This window comes from Oryctolagus cuniculus, chromosome 4, assembly GCF_964237555.1.
Source record: "Oryctolagus cuniculus chromosome 4, mOryCun1.1, whole genome shotgun sequence".
Taxonomy (NCBI): Eukaryota; Metazoa; Chordata; class Mammalia; order Lagomorpha; family Leporidae; genus Oryctolagus; species Oryctolagus cuniculus.
In genome coordinates, this window is record NC_091435.1 from 25646657 (window position 1) to 25670851 (window position 24195).

Consider the following 24195-nt stretch of genomic DNA (forward strand, 5'->3'; position numbering starts at 1 on the left):
GATATAAAAAATAAAGCTAAAATTCACATGAAACACAAGTTATCCTGAATAGCTAAAGCAACTTTAAACAAGAATAAAGGTAGAAGTATCACAACACTAGACTTCAAGACATACTACATGGCAGTTATAATCAAAATAGCCAGGTAATGGCACAAAAATAGATATGTAGAATAAGGGAACACAACAGAAAACCCAGAAATTAACTCACATCTACAACCAACTGATCTTTGACAAAGGAGCCAAAATCAATCTGTGGAGGAAGTCTGGTCTCTTTAACAAATGATGCCCGAAAATGTGATCCCCATGAGCAGAAGTATGAAACAAGGCCCTTATCTTATGCCATCTATAAAAATGGACTCAAAATGTGTCATGTATCTCTATCTATGATGTGATATCATCAAAATTCTAAAGGAAAATTTTAGGGAAACTCTGAAACACATTGGGATGGGCAGACTTCTTGGAAATGATTACAGATACACAGGCAATTAAAGCAAAAATAGACAAATGTGATTACATCAAGCTAAGAGGTTTCTGTACTGCAAATGAATCACTCAACAAAATGAAGAAGCAACTGATGCAATGGGAGAGAATATTTGCAAATCATGCAATTGATAAAGGATCAAACACTGAAATCTATAAAAAATTAAATAATCTCAACAAAAAACAACCCAGTCCAGAAATAGGCAAAGACATGAACAAGCGTTTTCCCAAGGATGAAATTCAAATGGACAGCTCATGAAAAATGCTCAGGATAACAAGTAACCTGGGAAATGCAAATAAAGCACAATGAGGTCTCACCTTGCCACAGTTAGAAAGACTATCATCCAAAAATCAAAGAACAATAAATGCTGGTGAGGATGTGGGGAAAAAGGTATCCTAGTACACTATTTATTTATTTATTTATTTATTTATTTATTTTGAGAGGCAGAGTGGACAGTGAGAGAGAGAGAGAGGTCTTCCTTTTGCCGTTGGTTCACCCTCCAATGGCCGCCATGGCCAGCGTGCTGTGGCCAGCGCACCGCGCTGATCCGAAGCCAGGAGCCGGGAGCTTCTCCTGGTCTCCCATGGGGTACAGGGCCCAAGCACTTGGGCCATCCTCCACTGCACTCCCTGGCCACAGCAGAGAGCTGGCCTGGAAGGGGGGCAACCGGGACAGAATCCGGCGCCCTGACCGGGACTAGAACCCAGTGTGCCAGCGCCGCAAGGTGGAGGATTAGCCTAGTGAGCCGTGGTGTCGGCCCCCTAGTACACTATTGATGGGAATGTAAACTAGTTTGAACATTATGGAAGACAGTATGAAGATTCCACAGAGTTCTGCAAGTAGATTCACCATATGACCCAGCCATCTCACCCCTGGGAATTTACTCAAAAGAGATGAAATCAGCATATGAAAGAGTTATTTGTACCCTCATGCTTATTGCAGCTCAAGTCATAATAGCTAATATATGGAATGAATCCAGATGTCTATCAACCGAGGACTGGTAAAGAAAATGTGGTACATACAGATGATGGACTATTACTCAGGGTTAAAAAGAATGAAATCCTGTTTTCCTACAAAATGAGTGCAATGGAAGACCATAATGCATAACAAAATAGGCCAGTCTCAAAAAGATAAATATCATACATATTCTCTGATGTGTGGCAGCTAATAAAGAATACAGAAATGAAATGGTCACTTTGAGTTATGATTGTCATTTTTATCTCATGTTTATACACTTGGGGAACTGCAGACTTCCTACATTTTACTTGTTAATATGATGAGTAGTTAATTAAGCCTATGGATATAGAATGGATTAAAATTATGTCTTTGCAAAACCGGATAAAGAAAGAGGAGGGAGAAGGAGGGATTGGGTACATCAGGGGAGTTGTGGAAGTACAACTCTCTTCTTGCAACTGTCCACACCAGTGGAACATGTAAAATGTGCTCTTTTATATTAATAAAAATTTTAAAAGATATTACTACTTAATTTCAAATTGTATTGCAGTATATATGCAAAGTTATATTATCATTGTCATATTTTTCATATAACTCTTTAAGCAGTACATATGTAATTTTTATAAACTGAAAACTGGAAATTTTTATAAACTGAAAACTGGAAATACTGATGTGAAGTATGTCATTTCATTTTCCACAGTAACATTGTTTGTCCCAGTGCAACTCTAAAGATTATAGGACTGGGTAGAATATGGGAAAACTTTACACTGAGTATACAAAGAAATACGATAAACATTCTTGGTACATTGTGTTCATTCAAAACAGTATGTTTTTTTTAAGTATATTCAAAAATAGAGGTATATTTTAGAAGGATTTTACATTATTGTATCATCAGTACTTTGGAACTTAACTCTTAGTTCCCTGGTTTTATTTATTTATTTATTTATTTATTTTTTATTATTTTTTGACAGGCAGAGTGGACAGTGAGAGAGAGAGACAGAGAGAAAGGTCTTCCTTTGCCGTTGGTTCACCCTCCAATGGCCGCCGCGGCTGGCGCGCTGCGGCCGGCGCACCGCGCTGATCCGATGGCAGGAGCCAGGAGCCAGGTGCTTTTCCCGGTCTCCCATGGGGTGCAGGACCCAAGCACCTGGGCCATCCTCCACTGCACTCCTGGGCCACAGCAGAGAACTGGCCTGGAAGAGGGGCAACCGGGACAGAATCCGGCGCCCCGACCGGGACTAGAACCCGGTGTGCCGGCGCCGCAAGGCGGAGGATTAACCTAGTGAGCCGCGGCGCCGGCCTAGTTCCCTGTTTTTAACCCACATCCTGCAGAAATTTTGATGAGGTATTTGAATTCTTCATATCATTTGCTAAAAACCAGAGATCTATGTAGGAAATAGCCCCAGAATCTCACTTATATATACAATCTTACCTATGTGGTAAATTTATAACACAAAGAATAAAAAATCCTACAACATATATATATATATATATACACATATACATATATATATATATATATATACTTTTCAAAGAAAAATTGATGGAGACTGTTCTTATTTCAAGAGAAGATTTTAAAAGTAATTTTATTTATTTAATCAGAATGTCCATAAAAACAACAAAATTTGCATAAAAAACACAAGTACTCATCATATATGAGATATAATAATGCAAATACTGCTTAAGAGAGAAATTTTCATTTATGTCTCAACTAACAAAAATTTATAACTTTCTCTTGGAAAAATGAACAGATGCTATTTTTCAATGTAAATATCTAACTTGCTAACTGTCAAGTATATTACATAAGAAATAGTTTTTGCTTCCATTCTTGGCAAAAAATAGATAATTAGGAATTGTAATATTAATGGATATCGAGTCTTTAGACTTATGCCTTATGAGAAAATTGGAAAGCATAAAAATGACAAATAACTTTCTTATATTGAATATTTCTTCTGCTATAAATTGAATTTAATTTCATTTTTTCTGAGTATACTGATCAAATGCTATTTCTGCTACACAGCAGTTTAATCTGAAGGGCGTGTGGGGCATTCCAAAAATGTCAGCAAATTTTTGCAGAATTTATCATATGCCTAGAAACACATCTGACATATTAAAGGGTAATTAACTGATAAATAACTAAATTCATTAATAAATGAATGGACATAATAAGATATTTAATATATTTATAATGTATATCACAATCATTTGATACAGCATCATTTCTCAGACTCCTAGAGGTGATCAAAAGACATAATAATCTTATCCCTGTCCTTTCTCTAGCAGACACTTGTGCACACAGAATCTTATACACCTCTCAGTAAGAACAAATGCTGCTATTTTATAGTACTTTAAAAACTACTGTGTTATCCAAATGCCTACTTCTGAAGGACTCAAATATGTTGGGAGTTTGAGAAAGTAGAGTAGGTGAACGAAAGAACGGGCCACTCTCATTTCCAAATATTTAAGCTTTTTCAAAATTCATTGTCCTTGTTACTTCTTTGGCATTTTGACCCTGTACTTTTTTATGTTGGCAAACATGTTTTATTTTTATTAGTCACATTTCCACTTTTTTATTTTAAGATTTATTTGAAAGTCAGATTTATACAGAGAGAGAAGGAAGGGCAGAGAGAAAGAGAGTTCTTCCATCTGCTGGTTCACTCCCCAATTGGCTGCAATGGCTGGAGCTGGGCCAACCTTAAGCCAGGAGCCAGGAGCTTTTTCTGGGTTTCCCACTCAGGTGCAGGGGCCCAAGGACTTGGGCCATCTTAACTGCTTTCCCAGGCAAAGCAGAGAGCTGGATTCGAGGTGGAACTCTTAACCGGCACCCAGTGGGATGCCAGCACTGCAGGCTGCAGCTTTACCCACTATGCCACAGCACTGGCCCCACATTTCAACTTTAAAAGAAAAACTAAACCCAATTGCTAGGGATGAAGTGCCATCTTACACGTAAGTAGGTGCATAATTTCAATTGCTTAGAGGACTTAGAAAAATTTGAACCAAAAGCAAATTCCCTGAAAAGCAAAAGTAAGACCTAGCCAGTTCAAATGTAATAGGATAATTAAATTTTCATACCATCTCCTATAGTTATTTTTGTTCCCTCTACTGACTTGTGGATACCACTTACCATTCTTTAATAACTCTCTTGTCTAGTGTAGAAAACATGCTTAGGAGTAGTTAGTACACTGCAGCAATATCTTCACAGAGTGAATGCATGCATTCTCATAGTAAATGGTTATTTCATTTATGACATAAAAACTGAATTACATTACTCACTTTACAAAGTCAAAGAGGTAATTTCTGATGCCATTATAGAAGCAAGATAAATTTTGCCACTATTCTTTCTTTTAAATCATACAAAATAATTTGTAGAGACAGAAAACAAAAATCTTGTGACCTGTATTTTAGATAGAAGTAGAAGACAGGCAACACTCATAGTCACAGTAATTGTAAGCCATGACACATTGGCTCAGAGTAGCAAAACCCTGTGAGAAGACACTCAGAAGTTGTGACCAAAGCAGCGAGGGGCAATGAGGAGCAAAAAAAAAAAAAAAGGGCCATGATGCCTTAGCTGTCGCAGAGTTCAGAAAAAGCCTGTAACCATAGGTCCTTGAAGGAAAGTGCTTCACTCGATGTGGAAACTGCTGTGAATAGGACTGAAAACAACCAGACAGATTAGAAAAGTTGAGCACAGTAGCAGAAGACAGCTCACAGACTGTGCAGATAGCCTAGCATGGAGAATTCAAGAGCACAGTAGCAATTCTATACATCTAAAGAATAGGCATAGTGTTTGCCTTAGAGTCAGCAGACTGTAAAATCGCTGGGTGAATCAGAGCTGGATATAGAAGCATTTCTTAACCACTAGGATAAAGACTGCAAGGTGAAGTGAGATTAAATAAAGACATGATGATTTATTGAAACATTCTATCAGAGTAGAAAAAGAGAGACACTAATTTGAAAATAATGAAAATACTGAGATATGACTCCTTCCAATATCAATGCTTCCAAACATGTTGAAAATAGCAAGAAAATTTAAATATGATTTTTTTGGAAAATCATATCATCCAAATAAATATACCATAAAAATTTGGGGGCCAAGATTGGTCAAAATTTCCCTCAAGTCAAATAAGAATAAGAAAACCAAGGGAGAAAAAGAAAGATTTGGATGCAGGTTGTGGTGAGTTTGAAAGTGTTAAAGTAGAAAATGGGAGAGTTGTAAAATTATCACTTAAAGAGTAAGAATATGAATGGACTAAAATAAATAAAATAGACCTGCTGGGCAATGAGAATGATTTATTTGACTTTATTTATGACTACAAATAGAAAGTGAGATTAGTTAGCCTGGCCTGGCTGAAAACACAGTATTTTCCCAAGTACAGTGCATTCAAACTACTGAATATTATTTGCTGTATACATTCCAGTTAAAGAATCAAGTTTTCATGTGATAGCAAAGTTAAAAAAATAGAGAATTTGATAAATATCACTTGCAGCTAGATCCAAATATTAAGCTAAATGAAACTAAATTTAGAATTGTTAAGATTTAATTTCATTGTCCAGGCTTCAAGACATGCTAAAATATCAACCTTCTGAAAAATAATATGACAGTAACAGGAACAGTTTATATTTTTATTAGAAATTGTAGTATGATGAACAAAAACCAGATAAAGTAAGTTTAATTATAGTACACCTAAAATGAATTTTATTACTGTGATGAAGATACAAAGGGAGTTGTATTTGCAGAAAAATCATCCTAAGACTTTCATAAATATTTTTTCCTTGCTACTAATATAAAATATTAAAATACTTTTCTAACAAAGCAATGTTTTAATATTTTCTCATACTAGCTAAAGTTTCTCTTTACTGACAAGCCAACAGAATTGTTTGGATGAAAATAACTTTTTTCATGCTTTAAATTGTTGAGCCAGAGCAAATATGCAAGTAAAGCTATAGTCATACCTAGTATCATGTTTTTGAAAATATTTTCATTGCTGTCAGTGCTCTCACATTATGCAGGTAAATATGTGCTTTACCAAATATTATTTTTTATTCACAGGCTATTTTGTAAATCAATAACATTTTACTGCAGCATATATTTGGCCTTCTACTGACAATAATAGCTAGCTCTAGAGATTAAGATTTAAAGGAAAAACAATAATACATATATAAAGGTAGCTCAATAAGATGACACAGGGGTGTGTGTTTATGCACCCATAGGCCACCCATAGGCCACCCATAGGCCACCTCAGAGTACCTGGATTTGATTCTCAGCTCTGACTCCTGACTCCAGTTTCTTGCCAATGCAGATGCCAGGAGGTAGCAGTGATAACTCAAGGAATTGTTTTCCTGCTTCCCACAGTAAGAGACCTAGATTGTGTTCCTGGTACTCAACTTCAGCCCCAGCCCCTCCCTGGCCACTGTATTCTATCAGGGAATGATTCAGCAGGAATGTTCTCTTCACTCTCAAGTAAATAAACAAACAAACAAATAATACTTTAGTTTGTGGAAAATATAATTAAAAGATAAAGTTATTTTGGAACAAATAATTTTCAAATCAATATATATTTTTTCATTATATTATTTTTCACAGAAATTTTTAAGTAACTTTGTATTTATTATTGGGTAAGTATATTATTAGTGTTCTCCGAACAAATAGAATCAAGAGGAGATAGATAGATAGATATACAGATGGATGATAGATAGATTGATGATATGATTATAAAGACTGAGAAGTCCACCTCATAGCTGAACACCCAGGAAAATCCAAATGCATAATTATAATACAAGTCCAAAGGCCTGAAAACCAGGGAATCCAATGGTCCATGGCAAAAGATGACGCCCTATCTCAAGCAGGAGGCAAAAATTGGTCCTTTTCTCCTTCCTCTGCTTTTTGCTTGGGACTTCAGTAAGTTGCATTATGCTTCCTCACACTGGGAAGAGAGATCTACAGAGTCCACCAGTTAAAATTCTCATCTCATCTGGAAATACTTTCATAAACACATCAAGAAGTAATGTTTTATCTTGATACTTCATAGCACAGGCAGGATGAGACATAAAGTTAACCATCACAGTATGATACACAAGGCATTATAGATATATATTCATTAGTGGGTTTGCTATATCACCCAGTAGATCTATTATTACTGCTTTGAGGAACCTCTACTTCATTTTCCACAATGGCACCAAAAATTGTTGAGAGTTCCCTATTCTCCATATCAAATCAGGGAAATGAAGTCAGTATGTGAAATGCACATTTGCACTCCAATGGTTAATGTAGCACTATGCACAATAGCCGTGAAATGAAAATAACTTAAATGCCCATGTACTGATGAATGAATAAAGAAAATGTAGCCTGTACATATATTGGTATTCCACTCATACATAAAAGGAGGCAAAATTATGTCATTTGCAACAATATAGATGAATCTGGAGGTCACTATGTTAAGTGAAACAAGCCAGGAGCAGAAAATATTACATGTCACTCATATATGGATTCTGGGAAAAAAAAAAAAAAAAAGAAAAGGTCACCTGGTAGAACTTAAAGTTTAATGGTGGTTACCATAGGCTATGGTAAAGTTTTAAAAACTTTAGAAGATATAAATAGTGTGTTTCATCACAAAATGTTAAAATGTTAAATTCTGAAGAGATAGATAAATTACTCTATATTACATCATGTATACATATCCTAAAACATTATGTAGCATAACTAAATATGTATAAATTTTATGTCTGTTAATTTTTTGGAAAACACTATATCAAAAATTTCTACCAGCATTTTAGTTCATCTTAGATAGTTCATTCAAAGCAGATTAGCAGAGAAAATATGTTACACTTAGAAGTGAACCAAGGAGTTATATGAAATCTGAGTGCATCTTAACAGAAATTCCACCATATTTGAATGGCTTCAAGAAGCAAATATCAAGAGTTAGAAGATTGTATCCTTTTATTTTAATATGCTTTATTTTTGCATGTTAATATAATATTAGTACAAAGAGTACTAATTCCAGCCAACTCATAGATACAATTCTACAAATGTAGATATTCATTTCTGCCTTCCTTCCTTCCTTCCTTCCTACCTTCCTTCCTTCCTTCTTTCCTTCCTTCCTTCATCCTTCCCTTTCTCCCTCCCATTCTCCCTTTTGAGATAACATTTAAAAATATTAATATAAACAGACCAGATATAATATATTTTGTAGATATAATTCTAAGAATATAATCATACAACTTTTCCAGCCTCCCTTCCTCCCCAATCTCATTCCTTCCTTCTTTTCTTTTTTTTTCTCTTTAAATTTTTGAAATAAGTTAATTTCAACTACCTTTATAATCACAGCTTAATTCTCCACTAATCATAATGTTCAAAAGTAAGATGTAGAAGTACCATTGTTCTACAGGAGTATAGACAAGAATTGAAAACACAAATTAAATTATAATATATCAGTTTCAATTTTATACAGTTTTTGTATTCTATATTAACTATCACATGATATTTTTCTCTTGGACTGTTTTATTTCACTAAGCATAGTGATCTCCACTTTTAACCATTTTGCCACAAAAGAAAGAATTTAAATTTTTTATGGCTGAGTAATATTCTGTTGTGTATACATACCATGTTTTCTTCATCAAGTCATCAGATGATCTACATCTGGTTTGACTTCACATCTTAGCTATTCTGACTTGAGCTGCAATAAATATGGGGTCCAAGTAATTCTTTCACATGCTGACTCCATCTCTTCTGGGTAAAATCCCAGAAGTGGGATGGCTGGGCCGTATGGTAGAAAAATTTTCATATTTCTGAGGAATCTCTACACTGTCTTCCATAATGGTTGTGTTAGTTTACCTTTCCACCAACAGTATTAAAGAGTACCTTTTCCTCTACATCCTCACCAGTTTTATTTATTTATTTATTTATTTATTTATTTATTTATTTTTGAATGATAACCATTCTAACTGTGGTGAGGTGAAACCTCATTGTGGTTTTTATTTGTGTTTCCCTAATGGTTAGTGATCCTGAGCATTTTTTCATGTGCCTCTTGGCCATTTGTATTTCATACTTTGAAAAATGCCTGTTCATGTCTTCTGCCCATTTCTTTTTTTTTAAGATTTATTTATTTGAAAGGCAGAGTTACAAAGAGATAGAGAAGGGGAGAGAGACTGCCTAGGCGAGGCCAAGTCAAAGTTAAGAGCTTCTTCTAGTCTCATAAGTCAGTGACAGGGACATAAGGACTTGGATCATCTTTCACTATTTTTCCAGTCACATTAGTAGGGAACTGGATTAGCAGCACATCACTAGGAACTCAAACTGGTACCCATATGGGATGCTAGTGCTGTTAGCATCAGGTTATCCTACTGTACCACAATGCCAGACCTTGCCTATTTTTTAACTAGATTCTTTTTTGTTGTTGTTGTTATTGAGTTTATTGAGCTCTTTATAGTTCCTGGATATTAAATGCTTTTCAGCTGCGTAGTTTGTAAATATTCTGGCATTCTCTGGGTTGTCTTATCATTTTGTTGAATGTTTCCTTTCCCTGTGAAGCTTCTTATTTGGATGTAATCCCATTTACCTATTTTTTGCTTTTACTCTCTGTTCATCTGGAGTCTTTTCCAAAAAAATCTTTGCTTATGCCAATATCTTGCAGAGTTTCTCCCATGTTTTACTTTAGTAATTTCGTGATATCAGGTTATAGATTTAGACCCTTAAAGTTTATAGCAATTAGTACCTACATGAAGAAATTAAAAAGAGATAATGTATTTTTAATTGACATTGCAGCCAAGAGCTTAATACTTCACTTTATAAAGAATTCAAGAAATAAAAAGTAAAAAAACCCTAGTTCACTGGTAATTTAGGCAAGGACTATAAACTATAATCAAATGGAAAAATAGCCATTTCACCCATATATGGTAAATTTTAAAATAACCACATATCATTGAAACTAAGTAGTTTAACAAGTTGAAGTCTAAAATAGATGCACATACGGAATGTGTGACCCAAAGAGCAAGTACTATATTGCTCCTTTCAAGCATTTTTTAAAAGGAGGTACATATTTATTTGAAAGGCAAAGTTACAGAGAAAGAGGCAGAGAGAAAGAGTTCTTACATCCACTGGTTCACTCCCCAAATGGCCTCAACAGCCATCGCTAGGCTGATCTGAATCCAGGAGACTGGAACTTCTTCCAGGTCTCCCATATGGCTCTAGGGGCCCAAAGACTTGGGCCATCTTCCACTGCTTTCCTAGGCTATAATAGAGAGCTGGATAAGAAGTAGAGCAGACAGGACATGAATTCGCACTCATATAGAATATCAGCACCGCAGTTGGTGGCTTTACTCAATAAACCAAAACACTGGTTCCCCTTTATTCATTTTACATTTGGCACTCTGTCTCTGCCCTGTATCAAACATTTTTGGTTGTACATAGCTCATATGTAATGTGACAAATTTTCTCCATTGGCCACCATAGTATTGGTTAAACTTGGATTTCCAGCTATAATTAGTAATAACATCCCTTTAAACTCTCATAATTGATTTGATTTTGATATAACTAGGAAAGGTGACCTATGTCCAGATGGATTGGAGCATCTGCTGTTTATCTATATTTCTTTCTGCTCTGGAGGTAGGAAAATAAATAGAAGAATCACAAGGTATCAGTCCAAGGTAGTAGTTTGCAATCAGTAGCAATTTGTTTCCAAAGTGTTACTTGTTAAGGTCTTGAGAAAAAATTTTGGTTGTAATTAATTGAGGGTAGGGAAGCTAAGAGGCTGTTGCTGCCTGTACAAGCCAAAAAAGGTCAGGAATATTTTTAATGATTCTGCAAAATTTAGGTGTTATGATTTGGATATGTTTATTTCATGTGTTGGTAGTTTTGTCTTCCATATGGAAATGTTAAGAAGTGGTGGGAGCCTTAAGAGGCAGATTTCTTAAAATTAATTAATTAAGCCACTGGAGGTAGGCTCATAGAAGGGATGAAAGTACTTGTGTGGGCCTGAGTCATGTTCTGGCTTCTTGCTTCATCATGTGATCTCTCTGATCTCTCTCTTTCTGTCTCTTTCTTTCTCTCTCTCTGCCTCTCCCTCTCTCTCTCACACACACACAAACGCACACACACACTTTATAATTCAATACTTGCCCTTACAGTGCTTTGGTCTTACTTTGGGATATGTACTCGTTTCTACTTCCCTATTTCTTTTTTTGAATAAGAATGTTTATCCTTATCCTCGCCCTGCTATTTTGTCTTAGAAATATGTGACTCCCTGATTTTCAAATGACTAAGATAGTTTGCCTTAAGACTTAGAAGATAATCAGATTTTGGACTCTGAGTGAGGTTGGATTGAGTCAGCCTTTGGGACTATTGACCCAAAATGAATGAATTTTCATTGTGAAAAAATTGATTTTTTAGATTATTTATTTGAAATGCAGAGTTACAGAGAGGCAAAGGCAGAGGCAGAGAGAAAGAGACGGGGGAGGGGCAGGGTGTCTTCCATGTCCCGGTTCATTCCCCAGATGGCCACAACGGCTGGAGCTGACCCAAAACCAGGAGCCAGCAGCTTCTTCCAGGTCTCCCACGCAGGTGCAGAGGCTCAAAGACCTGGGCCAACTTCCAATGCTTTCCCAGGCCATGGCAGAGAGCTGAATCGGAAATAGAGCAGCTAGGACTCAAACTGATGCCATGGTGGCTTTACCTGTTACTCCACAGCGCTGGCCTCAAATTGAATTCTAGAATTCTTACAAAATTTAAATGTGTTCCACAAAAGTGATGTGTAGAAAGATTGATCATCAGTGTGACACTGGTGGGGTCTAGTGGAAAATTGTTAGGCCACTGACACTGTGCTTTCAGAGCAGACTAACCTAGTTAGTGTGAGATCCCTGTAGCATGCCTGCTTCCTGTCTGGCTATCTGACAACAAGTGCTCTGTTACTGTGATGTCACCTACCACAAGGAAATCATGAAAGCTGAGCCAATCAAGCACCAGGTTACCAAACATCTAGAATTATGAGCTGAATAAAACTCTTTTCTTTACTAAGTACCTTCCTCAGGAATTTTATTATTGTAATGGGAAACAGATTAATAGATCAGGAAAGTCCCTTCAATACGGTAGCTATATTAGTGATATAGCTGAGATTGCCGATCCTTTTTTAACTTGATGAATGTGACACTAGCAGTGATGGAGCTTCTCTGCCAGGCCCAGGGTCAGCTTCTCTACCAGCACCTGTCAGAACAAACGAAGCTCCTCATGCACACCTTTCCCTAACATGCCCTCTAAGAGAGAGGCTCTTTACTCAGGGACAGGAAGATGACAAAAATACGGGACTCCTTGTCCAAAATCAGAAATATTTTCAAGATATCAACAGCATCACATTGATCCAAGTGCAGAATCTCTTGTCAAGAATTAAGTCTTGATACTTCGTTAGTGATAGAACGTCAATTTACAATGAATCAATTTTATGAACACCTAATCAAAAGGTTGAATGAGCCATTCAGTTGTTCTTTTCTTAGCACAGACCAAAGAGATTTAATAGAGATACAGTTTGACTTCGAGATTACATAAACATCTAGGCACAATGGACACAGTTTTCAAGGGAAGAGGTTTTCCTATTTCACATAGTGACTCCCTTTTCTGAAAGGGTGGGCAGTATGTACATTCAGATTCTTTTAAACAGAGCTTCCTAATCTCTGCATTATTAACTTTGTATGCTGAAGCATTCCCTGTTCATTGTAGGATGTTGATCTGCATCCTAGGCCACTAACGACCAGATGACAGTAACACTTTTCCACTTGGAAAACCAGAGAGATATTAATTTTTGGATTAAAATCACTACTTTAAAGCAAATGTACATCAAATGAAGTACAGATTCTGTTTCATTGATTTAGTAATAATTTTTCCAATACTGTGGATGTGTTTATTTATATAAAATTTAAAGAGTTATTTTGAAAATGGTATTGCTTGTAGTTTTACCATGGCATGTTAAGTTCTTTTTTATTTATTTATTTTATTTATGTATTTTTAAAGATTTATTTATTTGAGCGGTAGAGCTACAGACAGAGAGGGTGAGATAGAGTGAAAGGTCTTCCATCTATTGATTCACTCCCCAAATCAATGGGCCAGTTTGAAGCCAGGACTTTCCTTTGGGTCCCCCATGCCAGTGCAGGGGCCCAGACAGTTTGAGCCAACCTCTACTGCTTTCCCAGGTCATTAGCAGTGAGCTGCAATGGAAGATGAGCATCCAAGACATGAACTGGCACCCATATGGAATGCTGCAGCCGTGGGTGGAGGCTTAGCCTACTATGCCATAGTGCCAGCCTCGTGTTAAGTTCTAATATTTCTATTATCACTGTCATATCACAATTTGTACTAAGGTCAAAATATGCACTTATTATGTGCTAAAACGGGCAAAGTAAGGCAGCAGCGTATTTAGGGCTGCATATTTACTCATTTTTTGCACATATTCATATAATTATGTTATTTCAAGATGTATCTACTTAGCAATATATGTAAACAAAGAAAAAACACCAAACAACTTTGTACAAGATAAAGAATAACTGTATTCACGGGGACAGTTTCTTACTGCCCACTTGCACAAATTAGGGGATAGGGATAGGTTTATGATTGCCTTTTCTTTGATGGATGAAGTAATCATTTCTTATTCCTGAGTAGTGGACACAAGATGAATTAACTTGGTCATTTATACAGACTCAATTCACTTGGCTGACCTGTAAAATGTACTTAGATAAATTTTCAATGAAGGTTGAATTACATGTACCTTTTTAAAAGTTCTATTATCTATCTTTTCAGAATTTTTTTTTTTTAACAGGCAGAGTGGACAGTGAGAGAGAGAGACAGAGAGAAAGGTCTTCCTTTGCCGTTGGTTCACCCTCCAATGGCCGCTGTGGCTCGTGCGCTGCGGCCAGCACATCACACTGATCTGAAGCCAGGAGCCAGGTGCTTCTCCTGGTCTCCCATGGGGTGCAGGGCCCAAGCACTTGGGCCATCTTCCGCTGCACTCCCTGGCCATAGCAGAGAGCTGGCCTGGAAGAGGGGCAACCGGGACAGAATCCGGCGCCCCGACCGGGACTAGAACCCGGTATGCTGGTGCCGCTAGGTGGAGGATTAGCCTATTGAGCCGCGGCGCCGGCCCTCAGAATCTTCTTATATGAAGTCTATATTTAACACCTGACTATTTTCTGTAACTCAACATACATTCATTTTGAAATCAAATTTCAAAAAGTAAAAAGCAAATATATTCACACTAGAAAATGCAAGCTAGAGCAGGACAGATGATTATAGATTTAACACTGTTTCACATATTGTGTATCAATGTAACCTAGGAAAATGAGCAAGAAACTGTAGTTGCTTCAGCCCCAAATAAATTTATCTTAGTCAATGAGTAATATTATATTATGAAAAATATAAATTTCACTTTCAAGGTCTCAATTGTTGCGCAAGTTATTTTACTTATTTTTATATTAGTTGCTTTGTTGTTTTAGCATCCCCTCTAAATAAAGCATTAAAAGTAAATTTTGCATAAAATATAAATGAAGAAATTATTTTTTAATTTTTTTATAAAGATTTTATTTATTTATTTGAGAGGGTGAGTTACAGACAGTAAGAGGGAGAGACAGAAAGAGAGGTCTTCCCTCCGCTGGTTGACTCCAGCTGCAACAGCCGGAGATGCACCAAAGAAATTATTTTGTTATGTTGTCATTTGTTGTATTAACATTTACTTGCATTGTAATGTAACTCTAATTTGGAGGATGTAACAATTAATAAGTATTATTAAAACTTTGCTTTTAAATGATGTGTATATTCTAGCTTGTGTCTGGATTGATTAAAAAATCATTGCTTTTCTAGTGTTACTGATGTTAAGATCATGGAGCTCTGTCAAAAAGCGAGCGTCTTTAACCTCTTATAATTATATAGCATCTAGAAATGACTGCTTTGAAATCTGAAATGAAAAAGTATCAGAGTATGCAAATATGATAAGCCTTTAGCATATAGATTTCTGAGTCACTCTTGGTATTATAGTTCTCCCACTTAAAAGTGAATTATTTCAGAAAAAATATTGCAATCAAGACATAAAATATAATAGACAATCAATATGCAGAATACCAGCAAAACATCATATAAACTATGCATTTTTCCTTGTTAAAGTCTTATATGATCCATGAATTATGCAAAACAACCAAGATATTCTATTAAAATGGTGATACATCTTCAGGATCCTAAGACATGAAAGACCATTTGAGCTTTCCTCTCAAGGTTATTACAGAGTTACCTGAATTCTTCAGAGTCTGAAAGTTTTAAATGGAAGTAGGACACTAAAGATATATTACAAATTATATGCTTGCAGAAGAGAACTGCTTCAGAAAAAAATTGACCAAGCAATCAAAATTATTTACTTTTTGGACACTCATTTTTTTAAAAGTACAATTTATAAAGTGATGATCTAGCTGAAGCAGTGATGACATTAGTTAGGGCACATACTCTGAAAAATTTTCCATTGATATGCACAACATATCACACAGTAAGAATAGTTACTTAATGATCTGGCCGAATTTAGTGTATGTTATAGATGTCTCATTAATAGTTTAAAATATAAATGTCAAATTATTGGAATTTTGTAATAACACTGTCACTCATTCATGAGTTAGAAGATCTCGATTAATTATGAGACATCATGGAAGAGTGGATTCAAGATGACATTTTTTTATAAATTTTTTTAATTTATTTGACAGGCAGCATTACAGAATGTGAGAGAGAGAGAGACAGAGAGAAAGGTCTTCCTTTCGTTGGTTCACCCCCAAAATGGGTGCTATGGCCGGAACTATGCCAATCTGAAGCCAGGAGCCAGGTGCTTCCTCCTGGTCTCCCAGGTGGGTGCTGGGACCCAAGCACTTGGACCATCCTCCACAGCCCTCCCGGGTCACAGCAGAGAGCTGGACTGGAAGAGGAGCAACCGGGACTAGAACCCGGTGCCCATATGGGATGCTGGCGCCGCAGGTGGCAGATTAACCACATGAGCCACGGCTCCGGCCCCAAGATGACACATTTAACAATTAAAATCATGGCTCTGTTTGTAAGCCACACAAACTGCTTCTTCAGATGTAAAAGAAAAATGTAATAACCTAGTTCTGTTTTACATAATTATTACTAATTTATTAGTTTCCTGCCTAATTCCCAGATATTTTGGTAAAAATAAAACTGTTGAATTTCAGTCAGATGTGTCTACAGATGTGAAAAAAAGTGATAATCTATTAATCTAGTTAGCCAATGAAAGGAATTACACAATTTCCTTAGAAACAATTTAAGCAACATAATTTCTACTCCGCAGGACATCTGATGTCAGTAATCTTTCCAATTGCTGTAAAGTTCTCATAAACATAGTTTCAATGTAAACAAATGCATATTTCATTTCATAGCAATTAAAAATAAAAGATTAGAAGCAAGGCATGGCATTAAATGTGATATAGATATTTTTAAAGCAGTTGTTGGTAATTTACTTAGTTGAATTAGTTCAAAAACACATCCTGGAATGAACACATACACATAGATATATACAAACCACATACACAGAACCTTGATGCTCTATATTTTACTCACTTTCTGATGTAACCATGTTATAGTTCAAGTTTAATTTTAACTGAAAATGATTTTAAAAAGGTAGCAAAGGAATTCTATTGTCCCAGCGATGTTTATCAACTCTAGACCTCATTAACCGTGAAAGTCAGTAGAGCTGTTGACTCACGCAGGATGTTTAGAGTCACAAACTAGCTCTAATCTTACATGAGTAGGTTGATCTATCTGAGTCTCAAACCTATTTCTTTAAAATAAAGCAAGAGGGGCAGTTGTGTGGCACTGCGGTTAATTCATTACTTGTGATGCACACATACGATATGCAAGTGCCTGGGTTGGAGTCCCGTCTCCATGCCACAACGTCCACTTCAATTCCAGCTTCCCTGCTAATGCATACTCTGGGAGACAGCAGTCATGGCTCAAGTAGTTTTGCCCCTGCAATCCACACGGGAGACCTGAGCTGAGTTCCTTGTTTCTGCCTTTGGCATGGCATAGTCCTAGTTCCTGCTATCATCTGACACCCTACATGGGAATTCTCTCTGTCTCTCTCTGTCTCTCCCTCTCTCTCCCTCTCTCTCTTGAACAGAAAAAATGAAAATTTCAAATAAAGCAGGGATAAGAATGTAGTATAATAGATTATGGTATGTTGTTTCTGTATAACTATCACTGGGGATCTAATCCTGTAAACCACACTTACCAGTGTCCAGGTCAACTGAAATATTTTCCAATTGGGCCATGGCAAAGGACTGTTGGACTGGAAAAAAAGGAGAACCCAAGGTTTATCTCTTGCTTCTATAATAAACTTCTAAGGCTAACATAGCAAAATACCACAGACCAGATGGCTTAAACAGGATGTTTCTTTACTCACAGTAATGGAGGCTAAAAATCCTAGATGAAGGTTTAAATGTCTTATCTGAGAAGTCTCTTTTCATCTTGCAGATAGCTTTCCCTTGGTGTATGTATTGTTTTTGCTCTTATCTCCCCTTCTTATAGACTCTTATCATACTGGGTTAGGAGTTGGCATATAATCTTATTTTACTGTCAACTCCTCTGTAAATATTGTATCTCCAGGTAAACTCATATTCTGTGCTTTCTGTTAGGACATCGACACACATGCTTTGGGAAAACACAATTATGTCCTTCTAGGTTGCACATCCTCCTGGTCAGAGACTGCAGCTACACAGGGAAACTGGTTCTATGAACTGCCCTCCATTGTTCGAGCTTCTTCTGGGTGACACAGAGTCTGAATTCTGCCAGTTCTCTTCCTCTGCTTTTGGTCTGCTCTCAAAAACTAGTGCAGCTTTCTACTGTTGCTAATTGCGATACCTTACTCACCCTCATTTAGTTTCCCTACATTTCTAATCAATTCCCTTGATTACATTTTCTTTGCTTGAAATAGAATCAAATCTTATTTTCTGTAAAAGAAATGGTAAACAGATACAGATATATAAAGAATAAACAAATTAATGCTTGAAATTGAGAACATAGCCCAGTCAGAACCATGTGAATGTTTAAATAAGTAAAAATTTCTGTATTCTCTGAATATTCTCAGAACTCTTTGCTTTGAAGAAAATTACAAACAGCTCCAGAGTTTCTCTACTCAAGCTCATTGTCATTCCTCTCATTCAATCATTCTTTCTGAAAAGTTAAATTTTGGAATAAAATTTGGGAATTATGGCAGATATATAAAATTTTATTTTATTGTTTTCAAAATTTAAGAAAAAGAAATTTTCTGAGTCCAGCAATGGCCTTAGTTCTGTCATTCCCACAGAAATTTTCTCTTACAGTGAAAAATGGTTTGATATGAGAAAGTGTCAATTTTAATTTATTTTCTTAAAATCTATATTCTTTTTTAAAAGGTTATTTATTTGAAAGGCAGAGTTACAGAAAGAGAGACAGAGAGAGAAAGAGAGAGAGAGAAAGAGAGAGAGAGAAAGAGAGAGAGAAAGAGAGAGAGAGAAAGAGAGAGAGAAAGAGAGAGAGAGAAAGAGAGAGAGAGAGAGAGAGAGAGAGTTCCTCCATCTGCTGGTTCACTCCCTAAATGGCTACAATGGCTGGAGCTGTGGCAATCTGAAGCCAGGAGCCAGGAGTTTCTTCCAGGTCTCCCATGCAGGTGCAGGGGCCCAAACACTTGGGCCAACTTCCACTGATTTCCCAGGACATAGCAGAGAGCTGAATTGGAAATGGAGCAGCCAGGACTTGAACTGGTGCCCATATGAGATCCTGACACCTCAAGTGGTGGCTTCACGTGCTACACCACAGCACTGGACCCAAAACCTGTATTCTAAACCAGGCTTGTCATTTAATAACATTGTGAGTCACCATTCTCTCACCTGTGCTTATTGTGGGCCATATCTAACTGATATTTGGTGAGAAAGAGGGTAGATACTTCAATCTCACTCCCTTTCTATATTTTTCCTATCATCATATTACTCTAACTTGTAGAAGACTGTTCCCGACCCTGGAATAATCTTGTTATGTCATGCTTCTAAAAAAGCTTAAAACTATACTCATAATACTTGAAAATCTGACAAAAGTAATATTATTTCACAATTCAATTAATTTCCATTTTATTAATATTTCTTTTCAATATTCAGAATTTCTGCTGTATATTCTAAGCTTCCTTTCCCTTCACATAAACAATTCTTGAAACTTCAACATTTACTTATTCAACCTCCCTTCTCAATTTACTCGCTTGTTTTTGTCAGTCTACTTTTTAATGAAAATTCACCTTTTGTCTGTCTCCTCCTTCCAGTTTTTGTTCTTTCTTCTCAATACATCATCAACCCAAATGTGTATCCAGAAACAAAGCAGTATCAATCTAAAAAGAGAAAATTCTGTCTATATATACTTCAATATTTTGTCCTTATTTTATAAGCATTCTTCCCCATCAAAATAAAACAAACAAGAAAATAAACATAAAAATATGCACAAACAAACCAGCCAGATAGCCTTTATATGCTTCTTTCTGATTCTGAGATTTTAACTTATCACCACTGAATATATCTATTGTTTCACTGCCAAACATTTTGGGAAAGTGGTTCTTGCATGTTATTTATTTTCCTTTGTCAATTATTCCACTCTCAACTCGAGGAATTCAGGTTTGTTATTTCTCATTTTATTCTAACTATTCCTGCTAGTGTCTCCAATGACAGCGATTTTTTTTTTATTATCCTCCTAACTCTGGAGCTCTTATTTATGTGCATGTTTTTAAGATTTGTTTATTTATTTGAAAGGCAGATTTACAGAGAGGCCGAGGCAGAGGCAGAGATAGAGAGAGAGAGCGAGCAAGCGAGAGTGAGAGCGAGAGAGAGAATATTTTCCATCTGCTGGTTCACTCCCCAAATGGCCATAACAGCCAGAGCTGGGCCAATCCGAATCCAGGAGCCTGGAGCTTCTTCTGGGTCTCCCACATGGTTGCAGGGGTCCAAGGACTTGGGCTGTTTACTACTGCTTTCCCACCATAGAAGAGAGCTGGATCAGAAGTGGAGCAGCCAGAACTGGAACCAGTGCCCATATAGGATGCAGGTGCTGCAGGTAGCAGCTTTGCTTCCTATGCCACAGCGCTGAACTCCTATGTGTGTGTTTTTAATCATTCATTTTATATGCAACCACTGAGAAGCCTTTTGATTATTCAATCTATGTAAATTTGAAGAATAAAAGAAAATCGAAGAAGCTGTTTGCCTGAGTGGTTTAGACACTTGGCATCCCATATTAGAGTTCGTGAGTTTGCGTCCCAGCTCCAGTTTCCTACTGATGCAGTTGCTGAGAGGCAGCAGATAATAAATCAGGTAGGTGAGTCTCTACTACCCAAGTAGCAGACCCATATTGAGCTCCCACTCCCTGTGCATTTGAAGGGTAAAACAGCAGATGTGAGCATTTTCTCTCTCTCTCTCTCTTTTTCTCCATCTCTATCTCTATCTCTCTATATATCTCTCTCTATCTCTATCTCTCTCTGTCTCTATCTCTATGTCTATCTCAATCTCTATCTCTATCTCCATTTCTACTTTTTTATTCTTATGAACAAATATATAGATACAAAAATAAAACAATTTAGAAAAAAGAATGGAAGGGTACTATCTCCAACAGCTAATCGGAATATACAAACCCTGTACTGTAGCAATCTTTTCTCCATCTCTGTGCTACAATCAGATACAATTCCTCAAAATCTGAATTTGGACCCTAATTTACAATGGAGAGAAGCCCAACACCTTCTGCTGCATGAGTAATCCATTAATGATCCAATAGAAAGAATGTGATGCTCTAACCAAATATTGGATTGATTCTTTCCTGATGCATGGACAGGAGAGATAATGGTGTATTTCTGGGGATAGCAGTTTCTTCAGTGCATGATTGGTTTTCCTGCTCCTTGAATGTGGCACAGAGTGACTTACGCTACAATTTTTTTAAGAAGTCACCACAAGATCTGAAAACACTGCTCTGGGTTTACTCATGAACCTATAAGCACTGTTCCTTAGCTGCTTAAAATAACTGAGTATGTTGAAAAGAATCCTGTAAGGTAAATCGCATTATCTGCCTCCCTTTCATAATTAAGGAAAATGAAAGTTAGTCTTTCAAGTTTACAAAAAGAAGCAGTTAACTCCAGAAATTAACTCGAGTAGTCTGTCTCAATTTCTATTTATTCTCTCCTATATTGTCAAATTTGTCATAGTCTTCAGTCTTGCAGGCATATTAATTAATTTATTTTTTAAATGCTTATTTATTTATTTTCACCTACACAAAGGGCAGAGCAAAAGTGGTACAGAGAGTCAGAGAGCTGGAGATAATAGATATTTGATAGAGAGAGAGAAAGAGAGAGAGAGAGAAATCTTCCATCTGCCTTTTCGCTCTCCAAATACTGGCAGCAGCCAATATGGACCAGGCCAAAGTCAAGAGCCCAGAACTCCATCTGAGTCTCCAACATGAGTTTTAGGGGCTTAGCACTTGATCCATCACCTGGATCATTTTTCCCAGGGGTGTACATCATTCTGAAATGCACGAGAAGTGGAGCAGCTGGGACTCAAAGCAGACACATCATAGAAAGCGGCATTTTAAGTGATAGCTTAATTTGCACAGCATCCACCCTGGAATTGATTTCTTTACATCATTTTGTTCATGTCCATTTCTAATAGTAGATTTATACTAAATGAGTTCACATTAGAACAGCATGTATAAACACATTCAGAGCTGTAATGCTCATGAAGATAGGAATACTTGTTTGGCCTAACCAGCAACTGTTTTGTTGTGTAACAGATCTTCATGGGAAACCACATTATAATTAGCGTTTGATTGGTTGGCATGGACTGGACCAACAACAAAAACAACTGAAAAAACAAAATGTGTAATGGTTTTCATTTTTATAAATGATGTAGTCTTGAATGTGGGAGTAGATTCTTGAAAGTTTTTTGGTTTTAAACACCTTGCACAACTCTTATGATATAATTAACCTTTGCCATAGAACTAGAATAGTTAAAAATAATTTAGCTGTGATTCCCACTGACATATATAACTCTGTGGTTGAAATGGTCTATATTTGCTTCTATGATCTCTCTTTTTTGTTGCCTGATTTCTTGTCTTAGAATAGGCCTTTTCTGCTTTGAATATGATATCTACATTCACTAAACTGTTGCTTATTTATTCAGGCTTTGAAACAGGTGTGTCTGTGTTAATTCTTTTATTGTTCAAAAGGCAGTGTTTGCCTTGCCTCAAATTCTTAGGGAAATCTTCAGTATAAATTCTCTTATCTCCATTTAAACATTTACTGCTGTTACTTCTAATCATCTATTACATGCCTTAGCCCACTGGAGGTAAATCTATTATAGCAGAAATGAAGTCACATTTGTCTGTGCAGCCTCAGTTCTTTACAAAGATATAGAAAGACCCCAAAATAACAAAATATTGTTCTGAAGAAATACTAATGTATTTTATGCATTTTTGCAATTGCAAAAGATATACTGATATAAAATATTAATATAATGAGGTTTGTTCTTCACAATATACTCTGAAGATTTAAAGACAATTTAAACTTTGCTTGCCAAAGAACAAATTACTACAAAAAGTTTTATGTTCTTTATTTTGTATTTATTTCCATACTTCTTGTTCCTAAGAATTCAATACAATAAATTATCATTTTGTGCTCTAAAATAAGAGGAAAAAAGATAAATGTGTATTATTTCAGCACTTTACACTTCAAAATTGCATTCAGAAAAATGCATTCAGAAAAACTGGAATACTCAATTGCCTTATTTGGCACATCTAAAAAGAAGAAACTAAAGAAAATACAAGATTAATTTGAAATATCTCTATAGTGATAGTATCTTATTTTCACTATCGCATCATAAATATGCTATGGCTATCTTATTAACTGAGTCAATCTAATTAGTGTCAAAGGCAAGGTGCATGTCTTCAGTGAATGATTGTATTCAACAACAACCATTAAGACCAAGATACACAAAATGAAGTACATTTTTCAAAGAAATCTTTTCATAGTTAGGACACCGAAAATATTTTATTGGATGAGAGCTTAGTTTACTCTAACAAATATTACCTGAGGAACAATCACCTACACATTGTGTAAAAAGTTCTAGGCAGGCACAAATAAATTAACAGCAAACCCATCAGTAAGTTTACATAGAAAAATTACATATTGAAAGAAATTCCAGGTACATGTGTCAAGTGCAAAAAATAAAATTAAAAGGGACCCGGGGTAAGAATAATAAAAGTGTTTAACCCTGCCTTAAGGATTGGGGTTAAAGTAGTTACAAGAGATTTCCTGGTTGTGATGATAGTTGTGCTACAGTCTAAAGAATGAGAAATCAGAATCCAAGAGATTGGGAAGGGTTCTTTTTATTTCTTTGCTTTCTTGTTTGTTTCAAAATACAGAAAGATAGACACAGAGAAAAATCTTCTACCCACTGGTTCACTCCTTGAAATCATGTAACAGCCAAACCTGAGTCTGGTCTAAGCCAGGATCCAGAACTCAATCTGGGTCTCCATTGTGGTTGGCATGGATTGAACCATTGGAACCATTCACACTAGCCACCCAAAGTGTGAATTAGCATGAAGCTAAGATTTGAATCCAGGTCCTTTGATATGGGATGTGGGCATTCAAAGTGGTATCTTGCCCAATGTGAAAACCACCTGCCAAGGATGAGAGGGGCATATTCTTTTTTCAAGCCAAAACACACACACAGACACACACACA

General features: G+C 36.3%; 1 long non-coding RNA gene across 1 annotated transcript in view; it reads right to left on the reverse strand.

Annotated features, from left to right (window-relative positions):
- Positions 1-24195, reverse strand: part of LOC127482976 (uncharacterized) — a 176254-nt gene that overhangs the window by 85680 nt on the left and 66379 nt on the right. Inside the window, exons 2-3 of the long non-coding RNA XR_007908981.2 lie at positions 19723-19812; positions 17689-17745 (exon numbers count right to left, since the gene is read on the reverse strand). This is a non-coding gene — a long non-coding RNA (uncharacterized lncRNA). The remainder of the gene's footprint in view (positions 1-17688; positions 17746-19722; positions 19813-24195) is intronic.